At 52.5% G+C, this 23,671-nt stretch overlaps 1 protein-coding gene across 10 annotated transcripts in view; it reads left to right on the top strand.

The window, feature by feature from the left end:
- The first annotated feature begins 3,969 nt into the window (after positions 1 to 3,969).
- Positions 3,970 to 23,671, top strand: part of PPFIBP1 (PPFIA binding protein 1) — a 111,736-nt gene continuing 92,034 nt past the window's right edge. For all 10 annotated transcript variants that reach the window (XM_063154207.1, XM_063154201.1, XM_063154205.1 and 7 more), the window contains exon 1: positions 3,970 to 4,033. The gene's annotated coding sequence lies outside the window, so the exon portion shown is untranslated. The remainder of the gene's footprint in view (positions 4,034 to 23,671) is intronic.

The following is a 23,671-nucleotide window of genomic DNA, read 5'->3' as shown; positions in this document are numbered from 1 at the left end:
TCTCAAAGCATAACCTTTCCTGTCCTGCTTTTGATGACAGCAATGATTCAGAGTAATGGGAAGACAATGGTCTGGAACACCCAATCTTTTCAAGCAGTTGTGCTATTGCCATGGTATGGATTCCTCCAGCTGAGCCTGATGTGATTCCTGCTCATGTCAGGAGGTTTTCTCTTGCTCACATTTTACATAAAATATGCAGCATCTTCTGATTTGTAACACTGCTCTTTGTGATTTCCAGGTCCACACTGACACATCTCTGAGGTTCATGCTGGAGAGGTTTCTGCAGTTAATTACATGGGTATGTGAAATTTTATGGAAAGTTTCCTTGTCCACTGGAAAAGGAACTGGAGTTTGCTTTTTCTTGATTTTCAGGGATTAATTACACAAAGTTCCAGATCAAATACACAAAACTGATCATCTGAAACTGGGTACCCAAAACAGTCCCAAGCCCTCGGGCAGATTGGTCACTTCCTAAACAACCTTCTGCTTTTTGGGGGGGTGGAACCAGAAACTTCAGGACAGAGAAACTTTAGACCAGAAAGTGCAGCAGAGCCAAGGCAGGACAGCATCTCTTCCATCAGTTCAGCAGCAGGCTCAGTGTGCAGGGCTTTTCCTCGTGTTTTCAAGCACTGTGGGAAGAGTCAGGGATGGGACAGCCAAGGTCAGAAGTTTGACTGTTTCAGGGGTACAGTTTGGGAGCATTTTGTACTCAGCTGCTCTGGATTATGAATCCTTTGGGCACCGAATCTCTCCTGTCCTTTTTAGGAAGGGATTGGAGAGGAATTTAAACACAAGGAGAAAGGTTCAGTTATGGATTTGACAGCTAGAAATTGTTTGTGCAGTGCTTTGTCCCAGGACTGAACATGGTGTCACACTGAAGCTCAAGGCCAAAACAGTTTGCTCTGTAGGGTATTTAACAATCAGGATACTTCAGGCAGGTGAAAACCAGGACAGCTTTGACAGCCCAGCTACAATAGCTGGTCAGAAGAGCAAATATTTTCAAGGTAATGGCTTGTAACAATAAAACTGTGCTGCTGCTGCTGAGAGAGTGAATTCCAGCTCCCTCATGTGAAAGAAGCTCCCAGGACAAAAGCACCATTTTCTCTGCTTATACCTCCATCTGCACAAGGTGCTTTTCTGGCACTGCTCTGCCTTCAGAGGATCTTATCACAGCCCTGACTGACACAACTGTGCCAGGAGAGTCAGTGGTGGAGCCCTGACCTGAAAACACCCTGGCTCAGCTGCGGGGTTAACACTTGGCTGGAAATAAAGAGAGGGAGTCACTGAGTTCACTTTGTGAGCTGTCTTGAAGTGAAAGCCATGCACAGCCTGGGTGGGAAACCATTGTTCTTTGGGAAGGAGATCCCTCAGCTCTTTCAGCTATTGCATTTTGGGGAACTGGTTTGATCTAAAGGAAAACCTTTGGGGCCCAACAAAGTGATGAATTTATTTACAAGAAGTTCTTAAGAACTGGCTGTGATGTACATGGCATGTTATTGTGTTTCAGTGCCTTCCTTGCGAGCTAGCACTGATAGAATCACAGAATTGTAGCATGGGTTGGGTTGGAAGGGACCTCGAGGATCATCCAGCTCCAACCCCCTGCCATGGGCAGGGACACCTTCCACTATCCCAGCTTGCTCAGAGCCCCATCCAGCCTGGCCTTGGACACTGCCAGGGATGGGGCACCCACAGCTTCTCTGGGCACCCCGTGCCAGGGCCTCACCTGGCCCTGAAAAGGGAAGAGTTTTTTCTTAAAATCACCTGCTTTGTGACAGGGATCTTGGAGCTCATCTGCTCATGCCACTGATCCTGAAACTGAACTGCACTAGGACACTACTGCTGGCTGTACCACGCTGTGAGTGTGTGGGAGATGGGACGTACTGCCCAAAGAAAATCCTGTCACAAAGTGCACACTGCTCCTTCAAAATGCCTCTGACAGCTCTTGAAATACTGGGCTTAATGCCATTTATTGATTTGTAACCACGGAGACGGTGCGTGCTCCCAGTGCAAAGTGAGGGAAAAGCTCTTTTCCTTCACCTCCTCATGGAATGAATGATGCTGGAAAATGCTCTTACTCCTTGTAACCTCCCTGAGCCTTCACAGGAGGGACCAGCACGTTGTTTGCCTTCTCAGAGGTTGCTGCATTTTCACAAAGGTGGAGAAAATCAACCATTCCTTGCAAACCAGCCTGGAGCAAAAAGGGCTACGCTGTTCTGGTAGATGAGAGATCAGCACACCAGAAACCCTTATCAGAGATTTGTCTTAACTTGCAAAGGTATTTTCTTTGATGAAAGAATCCAAACAGTTGTTTGAAATGTTCTGTCTGCTGAGATTTGTTTTCAGAGACATCTCTCTCATGCCATCCTGACAAATGAAGCCATTCTGCATTAGGTTTTTTAATAAAGATCTTCACTTTCTGAATTAAAAATTAAAAGCACAAAAAACACAACAGGAAATTCAGTTCAAAAACAAAGGCTGAAGAATAGTGGATATTTGTTCTGAGTGTTTGTTCTTGAGCAAGTCCAAGCCCAGCCATTTCAGGAAGGATGGAGTGCTGGAGTGGGATCCCTGTGATTCAGCCTGGTGTGACCTAGAGTGTGATCAGCACTCACCCATCAGCTGACAGCAAACTGGTAACATTTGCTGGAGAACTGATGAAAATTTGAGGAAAATTGGCAAAAAGACCAGCTGTAGAGCATCAGAACCATAGGTAGGCATCAAAGTTTTGAAACAGAGGTACTAAAAATAGAAGATACCAAAGAAACCCAGGTAGGCAATTTTAAAATTGCCTTTCTTTTCTCGTAGTCCGAAACTTAGTCCTGCTGTTTAACCTGAAACACACTGGAGCTGTATGGACAACGTGACAGGCTGGTAACTTGCCAGAAAAAAAAGTGGTTTGGATCAACTTGTCCTCTTTGCAAACTGTGCTTAAAAAGCAAATGATACCTTCCCACTTTTGCTAGGAATTCAAAATGTTTGCTTTCAACATGTCACCAATACTTTTCCTATTTTGAATGTAAACTTCCACTTTGCATGTTATGGTCAGAAACAGAGCATAAGCAAATTGTCTATTCCATGAACAAAACATGAAAAGTTTTCTCTAACCCAGCTCTTGGAGAAGGGATGGGAGAAAGAGCTTTGAGTCAACTCCAAACAAAACTGAGAGTTAGTTGGCTGAACCCCTTGGTCTGATACTTGTAAGGCTGCACTCCTGAAAGAGCAGCATCTCAGGCCTTTCTGCCATGGAGCTGGTAAAGCCGAGGCTGGTTTTTGGCGTGGGCGCTGCTGGAGCGCACTGAGTCCCTTACACGGTAGAAATGAGAGTGTAACGCTCGTGCAAATGTAGTGAGGATCAGTGCATTAAAACCTGCCCCACGTTTATACTCAGCACTGAGGCAAAGCGCTGGCATGGGTGCACCGCAGATTGAACCAGGGTGTCACTGGGTGCTGCATCCTGCCAGCTGCAGCACCGGGATCGCTGCTCGGGGGCCGCGGCCGGACCCCTTCCCTTGCCGAGGAGCGATTCGGGGCATCTCGGGCCGCTCCAGCACAGCAGACACTCGGGGACATCCGTCGGGATCCCGAGGTGGGCAGGGAAGGCCGGGTCCAGGGCAGAGCACCCTGGGCTGCTCCCAGGGAAGTGGCGGAGTCGCGGTTCCTGGGGCTGTTCTATGCCTGGACGTGTCGCTTGGTGCCAGGGTGAGGGTCGCGCCGCGCTGTCCGGTCACGGGCTGCGCTCCGTGATCTCTGAGATCCCTTTCAGCCTCAGCGATTAACCGTGAGGGGCACTGGGAACTCGGCCGCTCGCACCACCCCACGCCGGCTCCCTCATGGCCGGCCCCGGCAGCGGCGGGCGGTGCCTCGGCCGGGCGGGGCAGAGCGGCGGCTCGGGGCCGGTCCCGGGGCCGCGGGCGGAGCGGGGCGGAGCGGGGCGGGCACCGAGCGGAGCGGCGCGGGCGGGACGGCGGCGGGGGCTGCCCGGAGCCGGCGGAGGCGCGGCCGTCCCGGAGGGCTCTGCGCGGTTCGGCCGCAGGTAAGGGAAGTTCGCGGGACCCGCTCCGAGACCGCTCGGAGCCGACGGCGGCAACTTGGTGTCCCGGCGGGATGAGCCCCGCCGTGCCCTGCCCCGGCGGCTCCTCCTCTGCCGCCGCCAAGGCCCGGAGCCCCGGCAGCGGGGCCGGAGCCGCCCCGGGCCCGGGGACGGGAGCGCCGCGTGTGCCCGGGGCGGGGAACAGCGAGGGGGCAGCGCCGCCACATCCCGCCAGCCTCTGTCCCCGCTCCGTGTCCCTGTCCCCGTGCCCAGCCACATCCCGCCAGCTTCTGTCCCCGCCTCGTGTCCCTGTCCCCGTGCCCCGCCACATCCCGCCGGTTTCTGTCCCCGCTCCGTGTCCCTGTCCCCGTGCTGTGTCCCAGCCTCCTGCTCCCTCTGTGTGCCCGTGGTCCCCCCTGCGTGTCCCTGTCCCCCCGCCGCCTCCCAGTGCTTTCAGGGCTCCCGACCTTCTGTGCCTTGTTTCTGTGCCGGACCTGACGGAACTTTTGGGGAAGTTTTGGGGAGAGGTTGGCGTTCTCCGGTTTAATCTTTTCAGGCTCTAGTAGGACGCTTCAGGCACTGGCGCTGTGAAAGTGCAGTTGTGAGTTTTATCTAGAGCTAACAAATGTGGTTTGATTTAAGGCCTGGGGTTCTTACATCCTGTAATTATTTTTTCGAGTTCTGTTTCTGTTCGAGCCGTGACTTCGCCCGGCTGAAATCGCTGTGCTCGCTCGCACCGTGCTGGTGCAGCTGGAGCTGTAAAAAGCTGCTTTGCACCTCCGTGGCTGTTCCTGGGGGGGAGGGAAGCTTTGCTGCTGGACGCTTGGCTGTGCTGTAACATGTGTGTGCTCCCTGTGTGAGTGAGGAGCACAAGGAGGAGTTCCAGACTGGGCTTGGCTGTGCCGAGCCTTCAGAGGCTCTGCAGCCTCTCCTCTCCTCACTGCGGCCCGGGCACAGCCGCTGCCAGCAGCGCCGTGTGTCGGCTCCGTGCGATTGCACCGGCAGCACGTTGAGCAATACAGGAGTCGCTACATTCCAAAAAGTAAACAGCAGAAATGGGTCACGGAGTGGGAATATTCTCCATGCTTACACCGTGGAGCTCTGGGGATGAAGATGTCCCAAAGTGTCAGCTCGACATTTATTGCCTCTGTTAAAGGGAGCAGCTGTATGTTGAGGATTTACATTTGTGAAGGATGTAGGCAGAGGTTTAAGTAGAACTGGTGGTCTCAGTGAGGCAGCATGGCAGGTTGGTTTGGGAGGTGTTCTGGAAAGTAGGGAAGCAGAAATCTGCTTCAACTCTCTGTTCCAAGTGCAACAAAGATTCCGGCCTCCTGATTTCAGCTCACTGAGAAATAAAGAGCCAGAGCACTCCCTCCTTTAGCTTAGTACCCATCCCAGTGGAGTTTTGGATTTAGCACAGCTTCGTGAAAAGCTGTATCAGAGATCAGCTGCTGGCAGTGACCGTGACTGTCAGAGCTGTGCTGTGGTGCTCACACATGAGGATTGATGTTCCCATGGCAGGAGGGTGAGATTGGTGTTTCTCTCCTCCCGAAGGCAGCGGGAGCCCCACCTGTTTGCCTGGCTATGAGGGGGGCCCTGAGGAGCAGATTCCCTTTTCAGCAACCCATCTCCTGCCCTGAGCCCTGGGATTCCATCCATTTGCTGCCTCTGGGTGTAAGAGTTGTGCTGAGGGATGTTGAAGTTGCTTTGTACTGTGCACTTGTGTCTGCAGCAGATCCGGGCTCTGCTTGTCCCTGACACTCAGGGTGGAGCGCGTTGAGGCCAGGGCTGTCCCAGGGGGCAGGAACCGTGGTGAATTTCACCTTTTTTGCCTCCTTAGATGCAAGTCCGGTTTCCTTTCTGGGTTGTGCTGTCAGGGCAGTGTGTCACACGCTGCAGGAAGGAGAGGGGAGCCGCTGGAAATGTCTGTGCAGGTGCCCAGGGAGGCTTTGCCTGTGACCCGTGGCCACAGGAGGGTAATTGTTAACATTCCTGAAATGACAGCCATTCCCAGGAGACTGAGGTTCCCAGGTGGTGCTGCCGGCCTGGCTGGTCCCGTTGGTCCCTGCATGAGCAGGACAAAGTCTGGTCCCTGCTCACTGGCCAGCTCAGGGTGGCCTGAGGACAGGCAGGCCTGTGAGTGAGGAGGTGCTCGGTGCAGTGTCCTTCAGGAGGCTTGGTCTCCTTAATCCATCCAAGTGGGGCTTCTCTGATGTTTCCCTCCCCACCTGAAGGAATACTTTCAGGGAAGTGGAAATCCTTCCCCTGAAGAGCTTTGAAACCAGCGAAGGTTTAGTCACTTTCTTATTGCTGCCATTGCATCAAACCAGGCCTTTGGCTGGCTGAGCACGGGGGGAGTTGTTGGGAACTCCTTGGAGGAACTGACTGATTTTCTTTGTTGTGCTTTGTGTGCTTTTTTCTGGGAAGGTGGAGGGAACACGGAGAGGGGCCCAGATCCCAAATCTGGGACACATGTTCCAAAAACACATCCCTGACTCCTGAGGTGGTTCAAAAGGAGTGCAAAACCCCCAAATGCCTCTGACTGGGCAGTCTGCTGTTTTGCAGTAGTTTTCAACAGAGAAAGTAGGGGCCAAACATTAGGCAGGATTTAGGTGGGTGATAAAACATCCTGTGGTGTTAGGGGTGGTCAGTAAAGCCCCTGTCCCACTGTTGAATTTGCATGCCCTTCCTCAAGGAGGTGCTGGTAACTTTTGCCTCAGCTGCTAAATGGTGATGTGCAGGTTAGGTTGGTGTATCTGAGCTTCTTCTTGTACTCACCTTGGTGATTGTCAAGGTTTCAAAGCAAAACTGAAGTTTTGTGGCTGCTTTCAAGAGTGCAATTATGATCTGACCCATTTCTGCCAGGCCAAACCACATCTCTAAAGTTACAGAAGCAAGGAATTATTGGAAGGTTCAGGCAAGTTTTGTTGTGTTCGCTCTTCTTCAGTGGAATGTGTGCACGCAGCTGTGCATTAAGGATACATAAAACCACTTAATACCTTCATAAGTAAAACTACTTAATACCTTCCTGTACTTAGACTGAATAGTGAACCCCTTCCCCCGTCAGTAATTGTGAGATCTCATTAGTCATCCCATTAGTGACTTTGCTTTTGAATCCAGCCCAGGAGAGGTGAACTACTCTTTCCTTGCCTCATGCTTACTGCTGGTGTTTATGCCCACATGTTTATTTAACATTTACTATAAATTCCCATCCTGGCTGAGTGAAGACAGGGTGATTATTTAATGACAGCTTTAAAAATCACAGGTAGCCCTTTGGAGATGTCTGGCTTGCAAGCATTAACCTTTGCATCACACAGAAGAAGCTCTGTGCTATTCCCCAGAGATTACATCTCTTTCTCTGTGTTTGGAAAAGTTAGCATCTAATCTAGAATGAAAACTTGGTCCTCTTAGAGGTCAGTGTTGCTCTTGCCATGTGTTTGATATCTGCACTTGTTGTGTGTTTCCATTTTGAAGTGACTTTAGCAGAGATCACAGTAAGTCCAGACATCTCTCAGTAGGTCTCTGGTGGGATCTTTGCTTTGGATCTTTCTCTCCCTAGGGAGGATGCTTAGCTGGGAACATACCTTCAGACGTAGGGGTGATGCATTTTTATATTCTCTCCTTTTTATTCCCCCTCCTCTCTCTCACAAATTGATCTGTGTATTGACTCAGCTCATACTGAAGACAGTGGCTGTTTGTTACTTTTCTAGTAGTGCTTGCTGCCAAAACAGTACTTTATTTGTGCTTAAAGGATGGAATTTTCAAATAATAGTTCAGTCATCACACTGGATTCACAGTGGCTTGCTCAGGCTGTGTATTGCTCTTGCTATGGGCACATAGAATTTCCTGGTGCCCTTTAGCTTCCAGAGCACTTTGTTCCTCTGTGACTCCTGCTGTACATGAGGAACGTGTGCTGGGTTAAAGCTTTCTCCCTTTTCCATTGGCTGGCCTTCTGTTTCTGTTAAAAGGCTAAGATAAACCAATTGTGTAAAAAGATGATTTCTTTCCTCAGGGGAACTATATTTAGATACAAGATTTGCAGCCCATTGTAGCCAAAGCCTTTCTGTTTGCTGCCCTGCCTGGGTCATCTTTATCATTAATCACAGAATCCCAGCATTTGTTAGGTTGGAAAAGACCTCCAAGGTCAATGAGCCCAACCTTTGACCAATCCCCACCTTGTCACCCAGCCCAGAGTACTGAGTGCCACATCCAGCCCTTGCTTGGACACCTCCATGGATGGGGACTCCAAACCTTCCTGGGCAGCCCCTTCATGCCTGACCACCCTTTCCATGAAGAAATTCCTGCTGATGTCCAACCTGACCCTTCCTAGCACAGCTTGAGGCCGTTCCTCTTGTCCTGTCCCTTGTTCCCTGGGAACAGAGCCTGACTTCCTCTGGCTGCCTCCTCCTGTCAGGGAGGTGTAGAGAGCCAGAAGATCTCCCCAGGCTTCGTTTTCTCCAGGCTGAGCCCTCTTCCCAGCTCCCTTGGCTTCCCTTCATCAGACCTGTGCTCCAGCCCCTTGACCAGCTCTGTTCCCCCCTCTGGACATGCTCCGGCCCCTCAGTGTCCATCCTGCAGTGCCAGGCCCAGCACTGGACACAGCCCTTGGGGTGAGGCCTCCCCAGTGCCCACATGTGGCAGGGGCACAGTCACTGCCCTGCTCCTGCTGGCCCGGCCCAGCAGCCATTGGCCTTCTCGCACACCTGGGCAGGTGCTGGAGGAGGTTCAGCTGCTGTTGACCAGCACCTCCAGGTCCTTTCTGCTGGGCACTTTGCAGCCACTGCCCCAGCCTGGAGCGATGCAACAAGGGAAGCAGGTGGAGAACTTGGGAAATGTTAGGCTGTGTAATCCAGCCTTGCCAAACCAATGTATCTGCTGGCTGTGAGTGCTGTGAGTTCCTGCTGTGGAGTGCTTGGTCCCTTTGTGCTGACAGAGCTGATACCTCTGCAGAGAGCTCCTCCCCAGAGCTGCTGGCTGGGGGGAATTGTTTGTGGTGAGGTGAGGATGCTCCTGTTCCCTTCTGTGCCTCTCCTTCATTAAACAATGCGAGTTTTGTCAAGGAACAGCACCAGAGGCCACTTCAGTCTTTGGCTTGTGATGTTTGAGAGGAGATAAAAATAACAAACCCAGTGACTTTAAGCAGCCCTTGGCTTACCTTTTGGTGGCAATCCCTGTTCCAGCAGGCACAGTGTTGTAACTCTTGCAGGAATAAAATCCCCTTGCCAAATGGTACCTGTGCACTAAAGGCTCTGTGGTCAGGTGTGCTGATGCAAAAGTGAGTTTGCACTGGCATCTCTCTTTATGGGCTTTCCCCTAAATATTAGTGGAGAACTGAAGGCTGAGACTGGAGCCGTCTGCTGCAGCATCTGAACTCCCAAGTGGAGAACTCTGTGCTGCCAGGCAGCTGTCAAATTGTGTCACAGATGGGAAAAATCTGATAACCACTAGTGTGAACCAGCATCTTTGAAATCCAACAGTTCTCGTGGCTCCAAATGTGATGGATTTGGGAGAAGAACTTTGCTTTCTTGCTTTGTTACAGACACATCAAAATAAGAGGAAAGTGTAATGGTCTGGTCTTCCCTGCCTTGTCTCAGACTGATCAGTTCTGAAGCAAAAGCATAGGGAAAAACAGGGTACATTTTATTTGTCAGTGTAGAATTAACCCCAGATATTTCATGGGCAGTGGTTGTGAAGGAGATACAACACACACAGTTTATGGTTGGTAACAGAAAAATAACTGTAAAATAACATTAAAAGTGTACAAACTGCGGAACAACCAATCCCTCAACCTCCTCATTCTCAGATCTTTCCCTTGTTGTGCTGTGTTATGGAGGACAGAAACAAGAACACACGTGCATTTACCCAATCAGCACAGGGCTGTGTTTAGGGGATGAGGGAGGACAGTTCCTTTCCTGGGTGCTGAGGCAGCTGTGCACACAGCTGTCCATCTGCTCTGTCAGCAGGCGTGGCCATGGGGCTTCTCTCCCAGCTTTGTGTTTCATGGGCTGAGTCTGTCCAAAGAGCTGAGAGTAATCCAGAGAGGCTGTGTTGCTGAATCTTGACTTCACATTTTCCCTAAAGAGTGTGTGTACTCACTGGCTACAGCCAGGTAAGAAGTTTTGACAGAAATACAGCCTTTGTGAAACATGGGAAAGGTGTGAGTGCTGTTGAAGGAAATTAGCTATTTGGACTAGCCCAGGTCATGTAGAGTATAAAGGATGGAGAGAAGCACCTCCATCCTGTTTGGAGGCTGGTCTCCATGTTTTTGCGTGTCGTGAGGTTGGCGTGTGAAGATGTCTGTAGGATCAAATTAAGGTTCTGCAGAGTGTAGTGCTGCTAATTAATGTCTGTCTTGAAGAGCAGGTGAGAAGAGTACCTTTTTTGTGAAAACACCCTGAGCTGTGGGTGTGTTTCCAAAAATAGTTATGATCTCACGAGGTTGTAGCCCTTGTGATCTTGGGTTCTGTGCAGCTTTGCCATGTCCTTACACAGCTGCCATGGGTTGGTAAAAATCCCTCTGGCCATATGGAGACTGTCAGAGTCTGTTCTCAGGCTTGTTTCAGGTGGGCTGCTCCTATGGTAGAAGTGCTGTGGAGACGGGGAAGGGAGTAAATGAGCAGGTATCCGTAGATGTCACCATGTGGTTGTGTTTTGCATGATTTTGGAACATTTCTCGTGTCTTGAAGCATCCATCTCCTCTGCTCTCCTGGTTTAGGTTTTAGACCTGTGCTAAAAGTAGGGTGGAATCATCTTTGTCCATCCCCAGCCTCAGGGGGGAGTGTACTGTCTCTGAGAGCTGCTGTGTGCAGGATGCGGGGCAGGCAGGGGTTGGGGTGTGGGTGAGGCTGTGGCTGTGTGGGAACAAGGAACATTCCTGGTGCTGGAACCTGCATTCCAAGCTGGAAAACGTGTGGGAGGTGGTGGTTTGATGGCCTTGATGCTCATCCTTTTTGCTCTCCCTCGTGCACTGGAAGCATCTCTGGTAGACTTTTGTTCAGGGATGGGGGAGGGATGGTACACAGAGCTTCCTTTGGAAGAACCAGACAGACATTTTATCCTCCCCAGGAAAAGCAAGGTGCTCCATCCCACAGCTGACAAATCCCTCCTGTGATCTGCACCCTGGGGACCTCTGTGCTGTGAGGGGGAACCCCCACATTGCAGCTGGAGGCTGAGGCAGCCATCCTTAGTGACTTCCCTGAAGGTCCACGTTCAATTGTCTGTTCTCCTGGACCTGGATGTGCATCTTAGGCAGTGTCATGGCATTAGTGGCCTGCAGAGAGGGAGGGAGGAGGTTGGAGCAGCCAGGGCACACTGAGTGTTCCCCACTGCTGCCCACAGCTGTTGGTACAGTGGAGCAAGGGTCTTGCTGAAGAAGAGGGGGTTGTGTTGAGCAGCTGGTCTCCAGGAAAAGCTTGTGGCAGCTGGGTGGCTCGTGGTCGATTCAGGTGCTGGCTTTGTTGTAGTATCCTCTGTCCTGCTTCCAAATCAGGATTAAGCCAAGGAAAATATTTCTTTACTCTTAATTTAAATCCCTGGGGAGTTGGTTTTGCATCAGAGCAGACTTGAAAAGGCTTGTCAGTTGGATCTTAGGGCCATCAGCATTTTTTTCCCCTCCACTTAACCAAAGCTGGTTTAATTTGTGAGAGCACTTTTAATTTGTTATGTTTGTAAAGGAAACATCACAGGGGAAAGTTCAGAAATGCATATTTATATTTCCTGCCTGAGCTTAAATTGGTTCCAAAAAGTTAGTTTTTGTATTTTTATAAAGAAAGGCTGGATTTTTTTTTTTTTATATCACACAATTTTTGTTTGGTTTACTGTTTGTTTTCTTCTCCAGAAGGAGCATATAGTGGCTTACCTTGGTGTCCATCTTCTCTTGGATGTGAAACATGTAACTAACAGGTCATAACCAAAAGCATCTTCTCAGAGGCTTCCACACTCATGGTGGAGCTGGTGTTGGACCTCCTGTGCTGGGCAGGGCCACTGCATTCTCTGATGGTGCTGGACAGAACTGGATTTTCTGGACTGTCTTTAGGATGTGCAGCAGGAATTTGGATGCTGTGGGGGAGTTGCACCACTCCCTGCCCCTCTCCTTGGGAGGACTGGAGCCTGTGTTGGTGGAGGATGCTAGGGAGGTGTGTGCCCTGCTCTGGGTGAGTGGGAGGCTGTGGCTGGGTTTGGGGTGCAGATGTGTCCCCCTCCCTCTCCAGTGCCCTGGTGGGGACATGCAGCCATCCAGCAGCAGTGGCTGAGGCTGGGACTGTGCCCCATGGCGTGGGGACACTGCAGTCTCATGGCTTGCTGCTGGCAGCTGGTGTGACCAGATTTGTGGCTCTGCTCCAATGCTGAGATGCTGCTGGCAGTGTTGGGGTGGTGGAAACATCTGGGAGCAGCTGGCTGCGAGATGGGGTGAGTCCTGGGGCTTCCCCGTGGCATTGCCTGTCCTCAGCCAGCTTCTTAGGGAGCTTAGGGGATGGTTAATTCTTCTCCCATTCCAGGCCTTACAAGAGTTAAAAAAGCAGCATTGAAGATGTGGCTGCATTTCTGGATGGCCATTAGATGGACAGAGCAGTCATGGGTGTGTTCTGCAGCAGCAGCATCTTGGTTTTTTTCCATTGCAGTAGAGCTTGAGTGTCCTTTTGGTGAGCAGTCATGAGGCTGTAAACACAGCATGGAGATGAGAAGATTGAGATTTATTTTCAGGGTGGTGCTGGTAAACTTCCTGCAGCTTGTGGTAGAGATAATTCTACAGGTTCTGGTTCCATTGTTGTGGCTGGGTCTAAGGTGAATTTAAGAAAAATGTTTTGGTTGAACAGGCTTTCCTTTCTGCTTTATCCAAGGGGAAGTATCTGTTCAGAGCCTGTTGTTCTCATTACTGAGGGAGTTTCTGAGTGAGACCTAAATCCATGATTATTTGCATGTCCTTATCTGTGTGACACAGGGTTTTCCAGGTCAGTATCTCACATTTCAGACTTCTCTGTGTCTCCTCTTGTCATGGTGTGCAGTCTTAAATCTGCATATGCAGGAACGATTTCTCTTAAAGGGTCAGTAAGGTGAAAGGCATTTCTCTTGGCATCATTTTGGGCACAATCAGCTGCTGAGGAGCAGCAATGCTGAGCTCACAGCAAGCTCTTGGGCTGTTGTTGGAAGGAGAGTGAAATGCAGAGCTGTCCATCCTGTCCATCACAATGCTGGAATGCCTGCTGGGGGTGGAGAGGAGGCACTGATTACCTGCAAGGGGTGGCAGGGATGAGACTTCCATGTAACCCGCTCAGAGGTAGAGGGAAACATCTTGTAGCCCAGCATGACTATGAGGATGGAGGCCCTCCATGCCTCCAGAGAGATTTGTGCTGGAGAAAAACCACAGTTTGGCCTTGGGGAGGGCCTCCTTTTCTGCAGGAGGATGGCAGTGGTAGCTGGAAATGTTTTTCCTTTTGGAGCTTGTTGGAAGACAATCCCTGTGACATGTGTGTATGTTTACCTCCTTTTTTACAGAAGTACCAAAGCAGGACCAGGTTCAAGGCTATCTTTTGCAAGGAGCCTCTGGGCTGATGTCTCCATCTGAAATCTGTTCTGAAATTTTCTTCAGCTTGTTGCTCTCAGACCTCACGGTGCTTGAAACTCCTCCTCCCTTCCCCACTCTTCCAAGGAATTTTGAAAAGAAATCAATAGTTGTCTAGTTATGACAGCAAAATGAAAAAGGCTGTAACGTCTCCATAGCTACCTAAAAAGTACTTGTAAAATGCTGGTGGAAGAGAGTGCCCTGGAATTATCCCATGCATTCCTTGCACGCACACTGAAAATCGTTTGTGTTAGTTAAGTAATCGCTGCAAGCTTGTCCGGTGAGCAATGTTTGGTTACTGCAATAAATTTTTGTTCCTTAAACCCTGTGAAGCTGAAAAAATGAATTTGTTTAGCATAGAAAATGAACTGACCTGAACTCTCTGTAGATGAGCTGATTGTAAATGGACCAGCTTAATCCAGCTTGGTTTTTTCCTCGTGTTTCATGTAGCATCTGAAAAGAGACAGCTTGTGGCAAATTAGCCAGGGTGAGACTACAAAAAGATTGAATTATTCCTGTTTGAACAGTTCCCAGCATGCGAGCACTTGCTGCTTGGCTTGCACATCCTCTGGCTTGCCAGGGCTGCTGTGATGGAGGTGAAAGTAAATAACCTCCAACTGGAAATCTTGCTTTTGCTGTAAATGATGGTTTATTCATTCACCAGTGAAAATACCACAGAGATATGATGAACAAAAACTGCACTTGCTGTGTGTTTGGCTTTCTTGCAACAGATGTCTCTCCCTGTTGTGTTTCTGTGCAGAGAAGCTGTTTTACACTCTTTCCTTTGCTGTCCTAGATGGTAATCTTGCTCCTGGTGGGACCTGGTGCTGTGTGGAAATGCAGCTGTCAGAATGGAGGTGCTTGCTTGGCGAGTGTGTGTGCCTCACTCTGGGCCGTGGCAGCAGAAAAACGGGCAGCAGAGTTGGGCCTGCCCTGTTCAGGCAGGGCTGAGCTGACTGTGGGGCACCTGGACATGCAGAAGGAGCTGGAACAAGGGGATGTTTCTGTAGGGGCTTCCCTCGATGTGCTGGTGTATCTCCGTGCCTCTTTTGGAGGGGAAGGACTCTGCAGTTTTAAGAGCCACAATATAAGAAGGATTTGAAGCTCTCAGACAATATCCAAAGGAGAGTTTTGGAGACGGTGAAGGGCCTGGAGGAGAAGCCCCATGAGAAGCAGCTAGGGCACTTGTTCTGTTCAGCTGGAGAAGAGCAGACTGAGGTCAGAGCTCACAGCAGTTCTGCAGCTTCCTCAGGAGAGGAAGAGGAGGGGCAGGCCCTGATGTCTGCTCTGTGTGACCAGGGACAGGACCCAGGAACGGCTGGAGCTGTGTCAGGGCAGGGGCAGGGTGGATATCAGGGAAAGGTTCTTCCCCCAGAGGGTGCTGGGGCACTGAACAGGCTCCCCAGGGATGGTCACGGCCCCAAAACTGCCAGAGCTCCAGGAGGGTTTGGGCAACAACCTCAGGCACAGAGGGGCATTCTTGGGGCTGTCCTGTGCAGGCCAGGAATTGGACTTTGATGATCCTTGTGAGTCCCTCCCTACTCAGCTCATTCTGTAACTAAAAAGGGTAGGGAAGCTACAGCACGTGTGGTAGTTTGGGATCAGCCACCCATTTGTTTAGGACAGCGTATCCAGATGGACTGCTGATGCTAAATTGGAATTTGGCTGTGATATTGCAGTTAATTTCTCTTCTTACTAAAAATGTTCTATATAATTTTCCTGTGGCTGTGGTAATTAGGCCTGGCTTTGCTGTTGCACATGGTGAGGAACAACTTTTCCATTCCTCAGATCCAGCTATTGCGCGAGGGCGTATTTGGCCCAAGTGTCCGGCTAGCTGAAGCTGTGGAAGGAGGTGGCCGACACCCCCGGCGCATGCAAAGCCAGCCCCCTTTGGCGTCTCAGGCCTCAGGCTGGGCTGGATGCGCGGAGCGGACGGAAGCGCAGAGGAACGAAAGACGAGGTGACCACAGGCTGGGGGCTAACTCCGGTTTATTGATCGTCCGATGGCAGGGGCAGGAAGGGAGAACGCCAACCAGCGTGTGGCCGCGAGTGGAGGGAGAGGTGCAGTTTTAAAGCGAGGGGGTGGAGAGAGGAGGGGAGCCCAACTAGCCAATCAGGGAAGGATACAGACATCACTGACATGGGTGATCAACCAATCAATACAACATAAAGGAGGAGCCCCGGGGCCACAGCCAACCACAGCCCCCAGAAAGGAGAAGATTCCAGAAAGCTAGGAGGAGTGGGGGGTGATTGACTGGGCCCAGGGAGGAGGAAAAACTTACATATAAGGTGTACAGGGGAGGGGAAATTATATAACAAAGGGAGATTGGCAGTTGAGGGGGAAGGGGGTTACCATGGAAATCAACTGTAAGGGAAGGCAGTGGCGGGAAAACCAGGGGAGGGAGGAACCATTTTGCAGCAACTAGGGGGAGAATACATAGAATAGGGGAATAATTGGGGAAACTGAACAACACACCACAACATCTCCCCGTTTCTTAACAAATAAAAAGAAAGAACGCAAAAGTCCATATAAACTTAAACTTCAGGGACCCGCGGCTGGTCCGGCCAGTCTTCGTCTTCTTCGAGCTGGGGCTCGTCCGCCCATAGATGTTCGACGGGCGGCACGGTCGACCCCTCCTCATCTGCAGCTTCTTCGGCCTCCGAGGAGAGGTCCCCCAGCTCGATGTGCTCTTCATCGGGCACTGTCGCATGATTAATGCTGGGAGAAGTGGCCCTGGATATCAGTCTCTGGACCAGACCGCGGATCACCATAACGAAAACTGAAAGGACAATCAAACTCAAAACGATTTTTATAGCACTTTCAATAATGGAAGTGGCCCACCCGCTCAGGCCCCAACCCTTGAAGAGGTCCCCCAGCCAGTCCGAAGTCTCTCGTTGGACTTTATGGACGAGGTCTTGCAGCTTACGTATGGATTGTCTGGCGTCCTCGGCTCGGGTGGACAGGTTCAAGCAGCAGAGGCCCTCAAACTCCTCACAATGATGGTGGTGGAGCAGCAATAGAAAATCTATTGCTGCCCTGTTTTGGAGTGTCGCCTTCCTTGTAATCTCCTCGTCTGACAGGAGGTCGTATAGCGCGGCTGATGTAAAATTGGCTTGCTTCGCCACCCAACACTCTAGGCGGCCCAATTCTCCTAGAGCCTTCGCCACCGATACCCACGGCAACAAAATGGTAAAGGCGACGGACTTTGAGTGTGACCAATGAGTAATTTCGGCATCACAATCCTCGGTGAGATCCTTAAGATCTCTTTTAGACCTGCCCAATTCGGATGTGATGTTGGATCTTTTCCAATCAATAATTTGGGACATGTTGGGTGTGAACAGCGTCAGCCGGCCAAAAGTGCACGGCCCTCCCACCAGGCCAGAGGGGATGCCTGCCCACGCTCGGTCTCCGCAAATTAAAAACACACCCCGAGGAAGGGAGTAAGGGGTCCGGCCAGTAGTGGTGGGGCCGAGGATCTTCAGAACAGCCTGACACCACTGTCTGGCCTGATATTCTTTTTTGGTCTGAAGGACCACCTCACTGCCCCTCTCTACGGGGGTGATAGTATAATCGAACTGAAAACAGATAGAAGCATTGGCGGAGCCGAGTAGATGTAATTCTGTGGGCTCGGAGGTTGCAGGAGCCAGCCTGAACACTCCGTCTCTCCAGGCATTTGAGGAGTCAAAACTGGGGAGGATAGTAAGGCTCCGGGCCAAAACAGGGTAGAAGGAACGTTGGAAAGTGGGAGGGAACTCGCCTGGAGAGAAAGGGATCCCCACAAGGCAAGACGACATCGGGTCCTCTGCTGCGCCGGTGTCTAGGCAAATACTGTCCTGTCCGAGGGATTGAGCCAAGGCACGCCAGACGTTGACCTTGGGCTGGGGGACAACCCACGGCTCCGCAGGTGACATCAGGAGCCAGAAGGTGGTCATAAGGATGGTCAGCGCTCCGGGGTTTGGGGCCAGCGGTGTTGCAGCGGGGGCCATTGGGGAGATGTAACTGAAATGATACAAAACAGTAAAAGTACATCGAACTCATAGGAATGGTTCCTCCCCGAAAAGCCAACTTAAATAAAACATGCGGGGTGACATATCCGGGAGTGGGGGAGAACAAGAGGAAACATGAAGGAGGAGGTCCATTGGTGGAGGAGAGGCCGGAGGGGAAGGCTCTTCCTCCACGGAGGGAAGGTCTGGAGGAGCAGATGGTAGTGGATGGTCTTGCCTCCTCCGCCGCCGCCAACACGCCTGCCGGACTTGTGGCACAGTCCCTGCTTTTGTCCCCTGCTTCGGGACGAAGGGTCTTACCCATTTAGATGGAACCCACTTGGGACCTGAGGGGGTAGACACGCAAGCGTATCCCCTCCCCCAGGTCACCAAGTCGAAGGGGCCCTCCGTCCGCCAGGTCTCCGGATCCTTAACCAGAACCGGAGGCCTGACTTTAGGCTGCAGCTGCTGGTGGCTGCCGAAGTGCCGGACCACTGGAGGATTTTGGCTGTCGAAAGAGCAATTTAGGAAGTTGAGGGTATACAAAGCTCTCGACAGCCGGACGTGGGGGGTCTCCACCTTCATCGCCGGTTGTTGGCGGGACAGGGTCTTCTTAAGGCTCTGGTGGGCCCTCTCCACCATGGCTTGGCCTGTCGGGGAATAGGGGATGCCGGTCTTATGGACTATTCCCCATTGCTGCAGGAAGCTCCGCAGCTCCTTGGAAACATACGCAGGGCCATTATCAGTTTTTAGGGCCCTAGGGATGCCCAAGACAGCGAATGCTTGAAGCAGATGCTTCTGAACATCCGCTGCCTTTTCTCCTGTGTGGGCAGAAGCGTAGATGGCACCGGAGAAGGTGTCTACCGAGACGTGGACGTAACACAGCCGGCCAAAAGATGGAACATGTGTTACGTCCGTCTGCCACACCTCGCAGCTCGCCAGGCCTCGGGGATTAGCTCCCGAGACCACGGTGGGCATCTGATGTTGCTGGCATTGGGGACATGTGGCCACAATCGCCTTGGCCTGGTCCTGCGTCAGATTGAACTGCCGAACCAGGCCGGGCGCATTTTGGTGGAAAAGCTGGTGGCTGATCTTAGCCTGGCCGAACACATCTGGGAGCGGGCCCTGCGTAACGGCAGCCGCAGCCAAAGAGTCGGCACGGCGGTTGCCCTCCGCGATGAACCCGGGCAGGTCAGTGTGTGACCTTACATGCATCACATAGAATGGGTGCTCGCGGTGGGAGACCAGTTCGACGAGCCTGTTTAATAATTCGAACAATTTCTTGTTCGTGACCTCTTGAAGAACTGCATGTTCTGCTCGAGACACTACACCTGCGACGTACGCAGAATCTGTAACCAGATTGAAAGGTCCAGGAAATCTCTGGAAGGCCCTGACGACTGCATCTAACTCAGCAACCTGTGGAGAGCCCTCCACAGTAACAACATCGGTCTCCCACTGCTGAGTCTGAGGATCCTTCCAAGTCATAACCGACTTGTGGGATGCTCCAGATGCGTCAGTAAAAACAGTCACGGCATCCAGTGGTTCCCTACTTTGGACCTTAGTTAGAGATAATTTGAATTCCGAATTAAATAATTTGTGGGCCGGCCGATCAACTGCGACGCGCCCAGTGTAGCTGTCCAACGCAAACTGTAGATATTCATTAGTCTGCAACAGTTCTTCAAAGGTCTTTAATTTTAATTGGCCCGCTTCCAATTTAATTGGAATGTGAATGCATGCGAAGTCACATCCTGCCAACTCCCTGATCCTCGATCTTGCCTTGAGGATCAGTTCGGCTACCAACTCTTGTGGCCGTGTCATCCTTTTGGACCTGTGGTGGCTGAGGAACACCCACTCTATGATTAAGAGGGGGTCACCCAGACCCTGGTCCTTCAGATCTTGGTCCCACTGATGGATCATGCCATGGAGGTGTGGCAGCTTTCCCAGTATAATAAATTTGAATGGCAGGCCCGGATGGTACCGATGGGCCTGCCTGGCCGAAATAATTTTTTGCACCTTCTCCAGAGCCACCTGCGCCTCTGGGGTGAGAGCCCTAGGGGAACTAAGCCCCTCTCCCCCTTTCAACAAATTGAAAAGGGGGGCTAGGTCTTCGGTGGGAATGCCCAGCCAGGGTCTCACCCAATTTAAAGACCCACACAGTTGGTGGACATCTGCTAGGGTCTGGACTTTTGTCCGAATAGCCAATTTTTGCGGAACAATGGTCCGCTTTGTGATTTGGAGGCCCAGGTACTTCCAAGGTGGCATCCGCTGAATCTTATCCTGCTGGAGCTCAAACCCTGCAGCAACCAACGCATTGGTTGTCAGGTCAAGCGCATGGGCAAGTAGACTGTGGTCGGCCGCACACACGAGGATGTCGTCCATATAGTGATAAATGATGACGGCATCCCCGAGGGCTGTACGTAAAGGTGACAGCAGCGAAGCGACATACCATTGACAGATCACAGGGCTGTTCTTCATGCCCTGCGGTAATACCCGCCAATGATAGCGCTTGGCCGGGGACTCACGGTTGATAGACGGAACCGTGAAAGCAAAGCGCGGAGCATCGTCCGGGTGAAGGGGAATTTGGAAGAAACAGTCTTTTATGTCAATTACTGCCAAATTCCAATTTTGGGGGAGCATTGCTGGGGAAGGCATCCCTGGTTGGAGAGATCCCATGTCGACAATTAAATCGTTAATTTGGCGGAGGTCGGTCAGGAGCCGCCACTTATCTTTATTGGGCTTCTTGATGACAAAGACAGGGGAGTTCCATGGAGACATGGACTCCTCGATGTTGCCCTTAAGTAGCTGCTCCTGCACGAGCTCGTTGAGCGCCTTCAATTTCTGTTTGTTAAGTGGCCACTGTTGGACTTGTACTGGTTTATCAGAAAGCCAATCCAGCTTCCAAGTCCGGCGCTCATCAGTGGCCACTGCCCGAAAAACCTGGGGAGCTCTTGGCAGGTCAATTCTGGCTCCCCACTGGGCTAGCAGATCTCTCCCCCAGAGAGGCTCGCTGTAATCTAAAACAAACGGGCGCACTGAAGCCAATTGCCCGTCGGGCCCCTTAATTTGGACAACGCTCTTCGATTGTTTGGCCAATTGTAAACCCCCGACACCAGAAATCGTGCCCGCTGCACTTTGCAAGTCCCAATGCGACGGCCACTCCCGAGAGGGAATGATCGTCACATCTGCACCCGTGTCCAAAAGACCCCTGATGACCCTTCGATCCCCGCCCAACGAAAGCTGGCATGTCAGGCGGGGCTTCTCCCTCCCCACGAGCTGCGCCCAGGCCACCGACGGAGGCGATGTCTTCTCTGCTCCGCTGCTCCAGTGGTCTTGATCGGGCACGGGGATGGCCTGGGCGATAACCTGTCCCTTGGGAAGGAGAAGTGGGGGTCGGACACAGTACAGCCCTACCGCGAAACGATCCCGGTCGGTAGTGACCAGACCGGGGATGATGTGCACGTCTCGCGGCGTGTGCTTAGTGTCACCGATGACAGTCCACCTGCAACGTCCTAGTTTCCTCCAGCGACCCGGATGTTGGAGGTCGACAGACACCAGCTGGATGTTACTGCTAGGGATATAAAAATCCCTAGTTAGCTGCAGCCTGTAAGGGGAAGCAGAGGACAAGGTGTTAAGCGCAGGAACTGCACCACAGGTATTAGTCAAGTCCGTGAAGTGTGTCAAGTCCGGCAAAGTGAAATTTGGCGGCGGCATTCCCTCATCTCCTTCCTCCCCGCGTTGTGATCTTGTGCCCGCCGCATTTTTGTCTTGGCGCAGGGAGGGGCTGCGCTCTTGGTCTAGTTTTTTGCCAACTTTTTCTCCCTCTCCCTTTGCTTCCTATAATTCAAATAATCTAATCTCATTGGACACTGGGGCATCCAGTGCCCAATCTCGCCACACAGGTGGCAGGGGTGGGTGTCCGATGTTCTTCTGCTGGGCCCTGGTGTCGGTGGCCCAGCAGCGGGGGCAGCCTCAAGATCGAATGGCTCGGGCTCGGGGAGGTCGGCAAAGGCCACGGAGTTACGGCGCGGGCGCACAGGGAGTGGAACATGAGCCACTACCGCCTCCATCATTGCCTCCACCGTGGGCCGGGGAGTTCGGGGGAGAGTCCTAATTGCCTTCCGGCATTCGGCATTGGCATTATAATATGCCATCTTTCTTAACATGTACTCTCTCTCCCGGTCCCCGGACACCTGTGCCTCCACGAAACGGTAGAGGCGTTCGATGAAGGCTAAGTAGGGCTCTTGCGCGCCCTGCCGCACCTCGTCCTCCTCCCATTGGGAGGTGACGGTTGCCAGTTTGAAAAAGGCTCGCTCCGCAGCCTGAGCCGATTCCGTCAGGTGTTGGGGAAAGAGAGCCCGAGCCTGGGCTGCCCCATTTGCCCACTGCCCTTCGCCCGCCAGATGTTCCTCCTGCACCAACAAGCCGTCCGCATCGTGAGAAGTGGCAGGACTCCCCCAAAGATCTGGGAGAGCCTCCACAATCTCCCTCTTCCACTCCTTCACCCATATGCGAAACTCCATAGGGCCGGTTAGACTGGAGAAAAGAGCCCTCAGGTCAGCGGGCACCAGATCTCCCTGCGCAAGGGCATTACGGAGCAACCCCCGGAAGTATTCAGACTCCCGGGAGTAGTCCTTCTGCGCCTTGCACAGTTCCTTGATCCGGGCCGGTGCCAAAGGCACCCACTGCGCCAGAGAACTCCCCTCTCCAGTCAGGGTGTAAGAAACCGGGGCGGCTTCCAACAAGGGCATCGGCCCCGGCCTCCGGTCATCCACTCCCCCCCCCCCGGAACACAAAGCGTGGGAACCGGAAGGGGAGGCGTGGGAACCGGAAGTGGAAGAGGTCGAGGCGGGGCCTGGTAGCGAGGCAGGGCAAGGGGGTGGGCACGACACACCACCCCTCTCCGCCCCCTGGGTGGAGCTTGGGGGCGGAGCCGAATAGGAAGGAGTAACAGGAGAGGGATCCACGGGGGGCTGAACCGGGGGAGGGGATACGGGAGGAGCCGAAGGAGGAGCCGACTGAGGGGGAGGAATCTGGGCTGGGTCAGTGGAGGGCTGTACCGGAGGCGGTACAGGAGGCGGAGAAATGGGAGGAGTCGAGGGAGGAGCTGAGTACGAGGGAGGAGCAGAGGCGGGGTCAATAGGAGGCTGGACCGGGGGCGGAGCAACGGGCGGGATTGAAGGAGGAGCGGTAGGCGGGACCAAGGAGGGGTACGAGGGAGGGGTAACCGATGAAGGGGTTGGGTCAGGAGGGAGAAAGGGGTTGGGATTCGGGAGAAAGGGATTCTGGGGAAGAGAAGGGGCCCTGGCGGGAACGGCCATGTGGCCGGCGCCATTTTGGGCACCCTGGGAGCCATCTTCCAACTCTTCAATAAACCGAACTTTAGGTCTAACAACCGGGGACTTGGGGGCAGGGACAGGGGGGTCGGGACGGAGAGAAGCCTGGCCAGGGCTCCTCGAAGGGGGAGGCCGAGCAGGTCGAGGGGGAGCAGGGGCAGGCGGAACCCCCTGCTTCTTGTCGGCCTTTAAAATCCCCCTCGAGGGCTCCTGCCTGTGGGATGGGGGGGCGGAATGAGGGACAAGGGCAAGCGAACGAGGAGAACGTGGGGACAAACCAGAACTTGCGGGCCCTTTCTTCGGCTCCCCTACTGGGCGGAGAGTGGCAAGCACAACACCCGCCCAGTACGCCACGTTAGCCAGATTCGTCTCCCCAGACTTCACGGCTTCATTTAATTTGGCCACAACGGCTGTCCAAAAACGTGGCTGCTTCACAACTTCTGGGGAGACGTTGGGGAACTTCGAAAAGACCCACTTAACCAATAACTTTAACTCTGGTTTGGGCGCCTTGTGCCCACCAGTAAACAACAACCCTCTAACATAGTAATATACCTCTTTCTGTTCCTTTCCCAAGCCCGCACCCATGGCACCTTTCTAGCAGCAAAAGATTTCACTACTAGAAAGGGGGAAAGGAAACCGATGACACTCCCCTCTCGCCCGGGGAAAAACGCAAACGAAAACACCAAACCGCTAACGACGAGCCTCCGCCCTCCCACCGCCCCGAAGTCCGGGAAAAGGTGCGAGGGACAAGGAAGTAGGGTG

Source organism: Melospiza melodia, chromosome 4 (genome assembly GCF_035770615.1).
Source record: "Melospiza melodia melodia isolate bMelMel2 chromosome 4, bMelMel2.pri, whole genome shotgun sequence".
NCBI lineage: Eukaryota > Metazoa > Chordata > Aves > Passeriformes > Passerellidae > Melospiza > Melospiza melodia.
The sequence above is the reverse complement of the archived record's forward strand: the minus strand, read 5'-3'. Positions and strand labels throughout refer to the sequence as shown.